This window comes from Stegodyphus dumicola, chromosome 5, assembly GCF_044657685.1.
Source record: "Stegodyphus dumicola isolate Sdum_Otavi_A_Nest chromosome 5, ASM4465768v1".
Taxonomy (NCBI): domain Eukaryota; kingdom Metazoa; phylum Arthropoda; class Arachnida; order Araneae; family Eresidae; genus Stegodyphus; species Stegodyphus dumicola.
The window spans coordinates 124,993,937-125,007,060 of NC_140772.1; the positions used below are offsets into that span (position 1 = coordinate 124,993,937).

Here is a 13,124-nt window from a genome sequence, read left to right on the forward strand (position 1 = left end):
GCGATTCCGGATTATCGTTTTTTCCGGATTATAGATCATCAATTTAAATCTGGTAAGATGGCATGCAGAAATTATGAAATTAAAAATATGAAACCGTAATTTAGGAAATAAAGAGCAATTATGATCTAAAGGGTATCAACATTTACAAAAAAAAAAAGCTTAATACTTTTTTGTTTACTTTATTAAACATTTCTTTCAACGCGTGCATGCGTAAAGCATACATTACGCTTACTCGAAATTAGAAAATTGCAACCAGAAAACTATTCGATGTGTATTTGTGATATTTATAATGACAAGGAATTTGATTTAAATCATATCAGAGTACATCGAGATGAAATACAACATTTAGTAAGGAATTATAAGCCGAAAAAAATAAAAACATCTGCCCTGAAGATAAGGATAGTGCTGACAGATAAACTTCCAGTTCATTGCGTGCCGTGACATCCCCCCCCTCTCGCAGAGCAGTGTAAAATTGATAAACAGATTATGGAATGGTTAGAGAAACAAATCACCTCTCTGTCACTTTCTTCATTCCTTTATCCATTTTTTTCATCAATTGCACTTTTTGTTTGATGGACATCGAAACATGCTTTCGCTTTGTAGATCCTTTGGCAGCTCCAGATTCGGAAATTCTTTTTGACATAATCGAAAGTTCAAGCTTACTTTTATAAAATTGCTCTAACAGTCTGCAAAAAATAACAAGCCGGATCCAATTCGAAGATTAAGGAACAACGCAATCTGCAACATTAACTGAAATAGATAATTACATAATTTTAGCTTAGCTTATACCATCCATTATACATTAAACGTGCATGCGCAAATGCATATGCTCATGCATAAACGTATTATGTGCATGCGTATACACATATGCACATGCATAAACGCATTATGCGTTTACGCATGCGCAAATCCGCTCAACACTGGTAGTTCGATCCAACTTTTGAATCCCGGCGTACGGGCTGCCTCCATGTATGTTTTCATGATTTTCTGCATCTGTAACGTGTATGCAGTATCTTTTGGATGCATACCCGAATAAAGCGGGCACAGCTGGGTAAAATCACTGAACGCTGGTAGTTCGGACCAACTTACAAATAAAGGACAACGGGCTGGCTCTATGGGTGTTTTTAAGATTTTCCGCATGTGTGTTGTGTATGCAGTATATTCTGGATGCCTACTTTAATAAAGCGGGCGCAGCCCGTGCAAAACCGCTGGACACTGGTAGTTCGTTCCAACTTTCGAATCCCGGCCAGGGGGCTGGGTGCATGGGTGTTTTCATGATTTTACGCATGTGTAATGTGTGTGCAGTATCTTCTTGATGCATACGTGAATAAAGCGGGGGAAGTCCGCGTAAAACCGCTGAACACTGGTAGTTTGGTCCAACTTTCGAATACCGGCGAAATTGAACATGGAAACTCATGAACATTGAACAATGAAAAGCGAGCTTCAGCCCGCTCAGCTGGCGGGCTTGCCCGCTAGTCTATATCATTAAAATCTGTGCACATCTGTTTGTTTGTGACATCATCTCCTCCGGAACGACGGGGAAGTTGAGTTACGAGAGAGGTAACCCCATATTCCAAAAATTTGTGGGAAGCCATTTTGAGCATTCTAATCTTCATACGACTTTTTTCAGCTGAGATATTAATAAAAACTCTGAAAGCACTAATTTTTGCTGTTATTTTTCTGAGTGGCAACGGTCTTGCATACTGGAGATAAAAGTCTGCTTTATTTTGAAAAGTGTTGCCACTGCCTGCTTTCAAATTGCAGAGTTTGTTAATGAAAAATTTGTGTAAGTTTTACCAAATATGAAGTAAAAATAGCACTGTCAAGCATTGAATATATTTTAATTATTGTATAAGATCATATTTTGACATTGAAGAAAGCACGTGATTGTATGCGACGTCATTGAATGTCTAAAATTTTTTGTTGATGTCAGCATTTTAAATAAGCAACTGCTTTTGGCAACTTTTTTGCTTCAGATTAGAATAATTGACAATTAACTGCCATGTTAATTCTTCTACTGATATTGTGAAAGAGTTGTTATATTACATTAAATTTAAATCATGATGTCGTACATAAACATATTAAACTAAAGTGTCAAAAGTTTTCGTTTCCTGGTTTGGCAACAAAAAAATATTTACAAATTGGTTGTTGCTTAGAAAGAATGAACTCATTTCATTCATATTGAAATGTTTTTATATATATATATATTTTTTTAGGTGTACATAGAACTTCTTCTTTAGCCTTCAGAAATTCTGCTTTAGCCACAGCCTGCTAGTATTGCTACTAAATGTTGATTTCAGAACCCAGCTAAATAAAGATATTAGCAGCTGTTTTTGAATTTTAGGGGGTTTTGTCCTCGATGTATACTTAATTTTGTCCTGATTGATTCCTTAACCTTTTCGCGACGGCGCACCTTTGTTTAAGACGCTTGTGCGGGGCGGAAGGGAATCGAAGGCAGTCACTGTACAGGATGGAGGTTTTGCATCGCTAAGCCTAATTTTATAAAAAAAAATCAGAAAAAAAAGTTTCGCTTCTAGCATCGTAATTTTTGGTATCATTTTAGATTATTACTTGAGCTCTTATATATGTTAAAAGTAGCACTTAATAACGTTTTTTTTTTCTTTATTTTACATGAAAATATACTTAAAAAATGCTTATCTTGTAAAATAATTTTCAGAAGCACCATTCAAATTATTTCAAAGTTTTAATTGATAAAATCCATCAATAAAGTTTAAAATTAATAAAACCACACAATAAAGACTATTTACAGTAAGAAGTAACAAAATTTAAAATGAAGACTGTGGTAAATCTCGAAGTACGGAGAAGTATCACTTTCTAACTCTTTAGAAAATGAATCATCACTCTCATCTGCGTTAATAAATGGTTCATTGACTATACGAGGGTATTCTTCCTCTGATAAATAGCGCCTTCCCGCCGTAATAGACTGGAGGTGAGGCTTTCCGTAATAAAAAGAGAAGAAACAGAAATATAACTGAAGGCAATGCCAAACGTAACAATACTCCACATACTAACCCTAAAAGACCGTACATAGTAAAGGAAAAAATAGAATAAAAAAAGGAATTGGATATAAATCAGACGCGCCAATGTTTTCATTAGCACGCAGCGATTTAAATAGCTCACCTCTGTTTACGCTTCCCACCCCCTCGCAAGAGCTGATGAGTAAAATACCAAATTCAAGCAGAATATATCAAACTCAAGGTCAGGAACCTAAAACTGTGTTCATTTCAAAGGATGCCATCTAGTGGCCTTCAGAAAAACGTTCCAGCTGAAAATGCGTATAGGCATCACCTGTCCTCTGAATGCAATCACTAGCGATGCGTGGATGAGATGCCCAGCTGTAAGAGACGTTCTTAGGGAATGCGTATATGGGATGCCCGTTCTGAAAGGGTTAATACTTATTTTATTTCAAGAGCAGTTGTGGGGAATAATTGAATTTTTAATCAAAAATAAGTAAAATTTGACTGTTTTACGCTATGAAAAATGAAAATTTTAATATTTCTTGCTCTAGCAGTCTTACCAAGTTTATGAAAATAAACTTCCCATTAAGTCATATTTATAAAATATGACAAATTTAGTGTCATTTATAAGCTATGACAATTATATAAATTTATCATGTTCATACAATATCTAGCAGGCATTAAAGTCATGCACATTTATATATCATTTAGGACCAAAATTTAATAGTTCATCTTGTAACATCTCACTCCATTGCTGAAAAAAGCTTGGTTTGGCTTTGCGGATGCCTGTCAGTGTCAATTACAAATGGAGGAATTTGTGCAGATTTATTAAAGATATATCCTGTGATATTATTCTTTGAACATCTAATTATTTTGTCCAATGTCTGGTATGGTGAGATATGCTAGTTATTATTCTTGCTAAGTACTTTTTTTTTATTTTGTAGTTTCTGAAAAGCTATCTCAGATTTAAACCCTAAACTTTTGCTTCATTTAGTGTAAGAGAGTTGAGTTGTATGGATTTTCTGAGTATATTAAGTTTTCTCATGGCTGCATTAATTAGTTTTCTGTCATGCTTTGATTAATTATTCTGACATCTGTGAAAGATGAGGAATTTCTGCTGCATCCTTCTTATTGTTCTCTAAAATTTGTTGCAGATTAAATATTTATTCAGTTCTGTGTCTTAAATCCTGTAATCCACATTGTAGTCACCAGTTTCACCTTTCGTATAAGGGAGCTGTTTTCTAAATAAAATATTAGATGATGATATATTATATGCAATAGAAAGTATTCCTGTATGTTTGGAACATTCATGATCACATTTTTATTTATATGTATTAAGTATATCATGTCAAATTTGCATATTTCTAGAATGTCTTTTGAGCTGCCTCTGCTTTTAGAATATTTTACATTTTCTTTGTCTCATCTGGATCTGCATATTTAAAAAGCTCAAATAATCTTTGCAGCGTGTTTTTTTTTTTTTTTTTTTTTTTAATATTTCCCTCCCTTGCATTCTATTCCTTTGCCTCATTAACACATCAATGATTATTTTTCTGTGACCAGAGAATTATTGTTCAGTTACTTAAATAAATGTACATTTCCGATTTGAATAATTTATATTTACTCCTTGGAATCACTCCATTATTATTTCTGCAAAAAGTGGCTCTAGGTTTAATGTCTTTAAAACCAAGGTTTATTTTACAAAAGAAGGCTCTGTTTTCATTTGACTCTCTTAGATATTCAATATTTTTTAAAAAAATCTTTGTGACACTACTTTTTCCTGATCTCATGAATTTTATTTTCTTCCTTTTTTACCATTCTGTATTCCAAGAAGGAATTTTTTCACAATGTCATAAGTAATATTTTTGATGTTCTGCTTTTCTTTTTTTAGCTGCTGCTTTGTAGTATATGTCACACTGATCTTTTTTTTTTTTTTTTTTTTTTTTTCTGTTTTCTGTATTTTTTAAAAGTAAGTTTCATTTGTATGGTTATGGCTTCTTAATGTGCATTCTCTTTCTTTCACATTTACAACAATTTGATATTCATATCTTTTATTCTCTCTTCTAAGTTTAGAAATGAAGTTGAACTGTTTAAGTACATTCACATTCAAGTTTTTTCAGATATTTACCATTCACTTTGTATGCATTAGAGAGTTTAAATTTCTCCATTAATAAAATCATCATAGGCAAAACAGGTTGTAATACACTCACTTCCAAAAGTTAAGCACGAAGATGTAAAATGCAAAAAAATCAACAAATACTGCTTTGATTGACACAAAATTCGGCAGGAAAGTAGCATATATGTTTATGCATAAAACAAAATCACTAATTATATACAGAAATGAAAACAATTTTAAATTTTTTGAAGTTATCAGATAATGACGTACTGGAGACTTAAACAGAATTAAGTATAAAGTGAAAATAAACAGCATAAAATGAAAAAAAGGACATTATAGAGTCTGTGATCCATCCCCCTCCTCATCTGTATACAAAGTTTACACCTTGTGACCATACTTTCAATTAGGTGGTCAACCACCACAGAATTAAGCAATCGCCATTCTTCTTGTAGTGCAGTTTCCAGCTCAACAAGAGTGTCTGGAGGTGGGAAATGTGAAAATACAGCACGGCCGAGAGCATCCCAAAGATTTTCAATGGGATTAAGATTGGGCGAATATGCTGGAAACGCCATACGCGTAATCCCTTCACTCTCCAGGTAGTCATCGACGATGTCAGCTCTATGGCAACGTGCATTATCGTCCATTAAAACAAAAGTAGGGCCAATTGGCTGCAGCATACAATCTCACAATGGTTTCTAGGACTTCATCTCGATACCGGACAGCCGTCAATGAACCCTGTGTAAAGATGTGCAGGTAAGTGCAATATCCTAATGAAATCCTTGCCCACACCATAAAGTTTCCGCCTTGGAATGCGTGATGTTCGGTGATGTTTTGGGAATGATTGCGTGTTCTTTGTTCACATCATATCCTTATATGCTTGTCATCAGGCTCCAGAGCAAATCTTGACTCATCAGTAAACATGACATTGCCCCAGTCAGACACATTACAATTGACATGTTCCCGGCACTACTGTAATTGTGCCTCTCTTGATTTGACGGATAGAAGAACACAAACTCAAGGTACCTGGGCGTACAGTCCACACATATTTAATCTTCGGCGTACAGTAGCTGCAGATATCGCTTTACCAATGGACGTTGTAACCATAGATGTCACACGTGTGGAGGTCGCTCTGCGATTCTGCTTTTCTACAATAGCAATATATCGATTTTCTACGGGGGTTGTAACCCTTGGGCGACCGGCTATGGGTCTTCGAACAACTGTCTGCGTGGTTTGGAATTGTTTCCACAAACATGAAATTACAGAATGATGAACGCCGAAGAGAAGAGCAACATCTGTGATCGACTGTCCTGCTTCAATGCGCCCCACAGCACGCCAGCGCTCAAAATCTTCCATTCGTTTTCTGGAAGTCATAGAAACACATGTCTTGAAAACAAATCGTACGAAAATTTTAAACACCTTCTATCAGCACTTACAATCAACTTCTGTAACACTTGATAAAGCTGGCTTCTGATAAGACTGCCTTTTTGCATATTTCTTGACATGAAAGCGTGTGGCTGTTACCTAACATATTTGCATACTTCCATCTAACTCTGCAGAGAATTGCATCCTCTTCAATTCTGATTGGCTTCCAGAAATTAGCATTTTCCTCTCTGTGCTGAACTTTTGGATGTGAGTGTATTTAAGTATTGTAAAAAGAGTTTGCATTAGTATTTTTTTTTTTTTTACTTTGACAGCTGAGGATGATGGTTTGGTAAAAGTATCGAAACTAGTACTGTAAAAATTTACAAATATTATGCTGATTTTTGTTGTTTGACTTCTAAATTATTATTTCTTCGGCGGGAAATTTTAACCTACATTTATTCATGTTCAAGAAACATTAAAAAAGGAACACTTGAATTCAACTACACATTTAATCATTTGAGTATTTTCCAGTTTGAACAGTGTTTTGAATATCAGGCCTACAAATACTAGCTAAAAGTTTTGCTCTTCTGTCAGCAGTTCATTCACAGATGACGTGTGGCAACTTAGAAAATAATTATTGCTGACCTGATTTACACTTGATGTTTTTGGCATTTCACTCATCGACCTGTTGACTTAGGTTATTTTACTGTGATTGCCATTTTCAGACCATTCGTAGATCCAACTATTTCTTTTTGAAGAAAGCTGCAAGATTTTCATCCCTGGAGGTCTCCCACAATTCCTTTCTTGTACTCGATGGAATAGTTTTTTCTTTTTATGCTCATTTTATATGAGCATCAAAATTTGTTATCCTTTAAATTTATTATTAGATCAAGTGCTAAATGTCCTCTGTTAATGTGACGTATTGAATGCTGAAGATTATAATTTGTCGCAACCATGTCCATTAGTTTCAAATGTGCATGTGTGTTATGTCTGCATTTGCTCATTTGGCAACAAGACACCCGTCTGGCTACCAGGTAATAAGGTGCCCATCTGGTTGACAGTCTTATTTTTGAGTTAATGCTTATATTAGGTGTACTGTGAGTACTTAATGTTGGGCATTATTTTTTGATTAGGTCTTATTTTTGGGGAATTACCATATATCTAGATGAAGCAGCACAGTGTTTAAATAATGCCTTTATAAACACAAATAAACTATGAAATAAATTTGAATTTACTTTAGCAGAACTGTAATAAATGGTCCATGCTAAGGAAACTGAATTAATACAAAAATAGGAAAATTTAGTAGATATTTGTTTTGAAATATTGCCGCCAGAATTTCCTGTACAATTTATAAATGCTCTATAGTTGTGCAAAGATGATCTTAATGAAAGTATGACCATTGAAGAATTAGGGAACTTAATGTTAAAAAAATACTGGTTACTGTAAAGTGACTTCGGTGAAATGTTCTTACATCCTCCGTTCCTATAACTATTGCTACAGTAAAAGAATGTTTTCTAAGCTAAAAATCATTAAAGATTATGGAAGAAATAAAACTGGACAAAAACAACTGAACTGTCTTTCACTTCCATCGAGCATGAAGAGCCAAGTAAAATGAACTTGAAGAATATAATACATCATTTTTTCTCAAAAAAGATGCATTTGTGTATTTCATAAATTGACTTATTTTTGTAGATGTAACTTGATTAGTATTTTTTCCTTCTTTTTAGTTAGTTATGTTTACTAAGATTGTTTCTGTGTGGTTTTGAGGTTTCTAAGTTTTATTTATTATTAAAATAGTCGAATTGCTCAAAAACATTAAATAAATTTCACTTGCTTGACTAAAACGGATTTTCAGTTCATAATTATGTAGGCTAATATGACTTTTAATATACACTGCTAAAAAAAAAAGGGGGGGGGACAGTGCTATATCTCCCGTTTTACTGGGCCGATTGACAAAATTCAAATTGCGTTCTTCATGTCTCAAAAGTGCGACTTAGGGTTTATATTAGACTTATATATAGCACTATTCTAACATAGGTATTTTGACACAAAATCGGACTTTTTCTGAAATAACATACCAATTTTTTTACATATTTCAATTCTACAACTCAAATTACGCCTAAATATGAAATTTTGTAAAATTTGGAGCAAAATTTACAGAGAAATTCACAAATTTATGTTGGCATTTTTTTTCAGTTTGCGCCATGAATAGTTCACTTGGCGAACGTCTTAATATATGGCAACCTAGTTTCCTTTCCCGTGAGAGGAAAAAAAGTCACCATCGTTCCTACGTTTTACGCGTGCGCGTAAGACTTGACTACTGCGCATATGCGTGTGCGCAAGTGCAGAATACGTTTTCGCCTGCGCGTATGTATAACGGACGGTATAAGCTAAAATTATCTAATTATCTATTTCAGTTAATGTTAATGATTGCGTTGTTCCTTAATCTTTGAATTGGATCGCGCTTATTATTTTTTGCAGAATGTAAGAGCAATTTTATAAAAGTAAACTTGAACTTTCGATTATCTCAAATAGAATTTCCGATGCTGGAACTTCCAAAGGATCTACAAAACGAAAGTATGTTTCGATGTCCAACAAACAAAAAGTGGAATTGCTGGAAAAAATGGATAAAGACATGAAGAATGTGACAGAGAGGTGTTAGTGAAAATGAAAAAATTTCGATTGACAAGTTAGTCGGTATTCTCGGCACTGCAATTAACGGGACTTGAACAGCGGAACTTTGTAACTGAACAAGAAATTATGTCTGTTTATAGAATTAAAGAGAAAGTATTATCACATAAAACGAAGAAACGTAAACCACTTACATTGAAAGAAATGTTTAATAAAGTAAATAAATATTAAGCTTTTTTTTTTTTTTTTTTGTAAATTTTGAAACCCTTTAGATCATAATTGTTCTTTATTTCATAAGTTACAGTTTCATATTTTTAATTTTAGAATTTCTGCATGCCATCTTACGAAATTTAAACTGATGATCTATAATCCGGAAAAATCGATAATCCGGAATCGCCGAAGTCCCGACGAGTCCGGATTAACGACTTTTGACTGTATTATATTTTTAATTATAACTGTTATTATTTTAAGTAATTTTTTCTTTTTCGAATTATTATTTTAAGTAATTTTTTCTTTTTCGAATTTCATTTTAATTGTTTAAGTGGCATGGTTTTTTTTTCGAATAACTGTTTTAAAAATTTCTATTTACCTATTCGAACTGCGTAAATAAAGGTGTAGCATTTATTTTTTTCAAATAGTTTTCTTTATATATATATTTTTGTCATAGTTATTATTTTAAGTAATTTTTAAATTTTTATACTTTTATTTTAATTATTTGTGTTGCATTGTCTCTTCAGATAATTGTTTTAAAACTTTCTATTTATTCCTTCAAACTGAGCATTTTAAATATATTTATAAATATAAATTTTCCAGAACTTGATTTTATTTATTTGAATTGCGTTTCTTTCGGAAGAATACTTTGCAACCCAGACTACGATGCGTTTGAAATCTGCACATATTAAAAGAGAAAATACAGTAAAGCACAGTTAACACGCCTTTCAATGTTCCGTTCAGAAAAGATATATATAAATAAGAGAGATGTATAACCGACATTTTAACTTAGGATGACTTGCATACACTGCTTTAAACAGTTTTATCATTGTGCCCATTGCTTTACACAATTTTATCCTACATTTGGTTTCTTAAAATGTTATTCTATATTAGTCAAATATTTTATTTTTGAAATCGCAAGAATCAAATATCATAAGATTAAAAGGTTTTAAATTAAAAAAAATAAATAAATAAATACAAATACTAAATTTTACGCAAAAATTTATTTTTTCTTCTCTTTATCTTCATTCATTCTACTTTATTCTTGCTCTTTTTCTTTAGGCATTCTGCAAGTATATTAAAAAGCATCGAACTTTTCGAAATATCTTGGTATTTCTGACAATCATTTTAAATAAAGTTATCGCCTTCCATTTCATAAAGGCCCACAAAAGGCCAAGCGGTAAAGTCGCTGAACACTGGTAGTTCACTTCAGGGTTCAATTCAACCGGCTGGTTGCATGGGTGTTTTCGTGGATTTTCTCATGTGTACCGTGTATGCCAGCTGGTTTCCCTCAGAAAGTTCTTCACGAAGTATTTGGTCAGAGCCTTTATCAGTTGTTAGAGGCTAAACATTTTGAAGGTATGAGATGAAAGGAAAGCCTGGTTTCCTCAAGAGGTTTTGGTTTATTTAATTATGACAAAGCACACTAGGGTTATCTGCTTAATGGGAGGGATGCCTTCGTGGAGGACTTTCTAAGGGAAACTGGCTTGCATACACGTTACACATGGGGAAAACCACGAAAACGCCCATGCAGCCAGTCCGTTTGCGGGATTCGAACCTCGGACCGAACTACCAGTGTTCAGCGACTTTACTGCTTGGCCGCTGTCTCATCAGGAGGAAAAAAAAAAACATCTTTAGGTGACATCCACATACATCACTGGATAAACTCCTGAATCTTCAAATAATTCGACTGAGAAAATCATGGGATTCTCCATTTATGATATGATATGATGTTCTATAACATAATTTAAATTTATACAACCATATAGTCTAAAACCAGTCGCTCTTCACTTTAATCTGCAATGATATCGTTTTTGTCTTTTCTGTTAACACAAGCTCAATTGATGGTATTTGCTGGTGTACATGTCCAAGTGTTTTCTCTTTGAACACCTAATGTCTTTGAAGTATCCTGAAAGTATATTCTAAAACGTCCAACTTTTTTAAACATCTTGGTATGTCTGACAGCCAAATTTCCCTGCAAATTTTTGCTTACTTTTCTCCCTAATTTTCTTCTTTCCTTCTACAGTTATTTTCGGTGCTCACACAAGAAAATTAAGATTTTTCGATTGCTAGACTTCCATAAATTTTGCATTCTTGTCAGTTTTTTAAAATATCAATTACATGAATTGCGTTTCAGCTGAAGACAGCTTTTCATTTTCTAGTCATTTTAACTATAAATAAAGTTAAAAGCAAAGTCCAAAGGATAAATATTTTAATTAAAAGATTTTTGCTAAATGACAAAGAAATAAAACAGTCCAGCAGGGTTTATTCTGTATCACCAAGTGACTCGATTCTTATATCGGCTGAAACAATCTAAATGATATTAAAGATCATGTTTTTTTATACAATCTATAACGCGAGAGAAAAATTAGCTTCTTAAAACATTCTTTCTAAGAGGATTAATGTAAAAGATTATATTTATATATATATATTTTTAAAGCTGGGACTTGAACCAAATTGTCAAACTTTTAAAGTTTAATTTGCATGGTGGTTATAATTAAAGTTCCAATTTGAAATGGTCATAAAAGGAAAACTACCGGACCAAATGTTATCAAACTTGAGAATCGTATAAAGGAGGTTATGGGAATTTATTTTCCGCGAGAAAAAAAAAGAGTTTAAAAACTCACCATCAGGAAAAAAATGGCGCTGTATACAATATTGTTAAATGAAATAAGACATGAAAACATCTGTTTAAAATGTGTTTAATAGTTTCCGAAACGTGTTACAAAGCATGTTCAATGTAGCGTCCAGCATTTTCCGAAAGCAAGTTAAATCCTGTTACATAAAAGCATTCTCAACAGCAGCTCTTAGCATATCAGGAGGAATGTTACGGACATGTCAGTGTATCACATTTTTTATTTCTGCCAAATTGTTTAGATTATCACCATAAAAGTGCTTTTGAGATAACCCCATAACCAAAAGTCACAGAGGTTGAGGTCTGGTGGGAAGAGGGGAAGTGTCGGCCTATAAGACGTTCATTCGTGAAATGTTGCCTAAGTAACTGTGCGACACACGTGAGGTGGGGCCCAGCCCTGCATAAAAATCGTAGTATCTAAAATGCCAGGTTACTGCAGTTCATATATCACGAAACATTTTAACATTGACTCTAAGTGAGCTGCAATCACAGTGGTCCAGCTGTCGACTCCTCTTCAGAGAAAAATGGTTCAGTTATAAAACTAGCTGTCATTCGACACTAAACAGTGTGGAATGACTGTTATGCAATCGAATGCAGTAGGAGAATGCAATGGAACTAGGTAGATAACATGAGGGATTTCTTTGGCCCAAATCGATTAAAAGCGTTTTGAATCAGTATCTTAATGTTTTAGGGCCGAATTCAGGCTTAAAATATTACAAATTAGCGATCTGTAAGAAAACAATTTCCAGATTGTACGCACTTGTGCGAGTGATTTGTGATCTCTTATTTTCTAATCTCTAATTCGTGGTTTTTATGGACGAATTTCTCTCTTGTACGGATGGCACACTCGACTTTTATCGAATTTAACGCCTTTAAATGGTAATTTGCTTACTTCAAAGTTTCTTAAGAGTATACAACATATTAAACCCGTGTAACAAAAGGTTAAGTTAGATTCCGACCCATATTTCGTTTAACAATATTGCATACAGCGCCCTTTGCCCCCTGGTGGTGAGGTTTTGAACTTCCTTTTTTTCCCGGAAAATAAATTCTTATGACCTCATTTATACGATTGATAACATAAGCTTTATAACATTTGATCCAGTAGTTCTCCTTTTATGACCGTTTCAATGTGGAACTTTAATTATAACCACTCTGTATATTATTAAATTTTAAATTGAAGCTATGCGTTATATGT

General features: G+C 33.6%; 1 protein-coding gene across 4 annotated transcripts in view; it reads left to right on the top strand.

Annotated features, from left to right (window-relative positions):
- Positions 1-13,124, top strand: part of LOC118202346 (protein phosphatase 1 regulatory subunit 21-like) — a 235,139-nt gene that overhangs the window by 9,479 nt on the left and 212,536 nt on the right. The gene's annotated exons all lie outside the window — the stretch shown is intronic.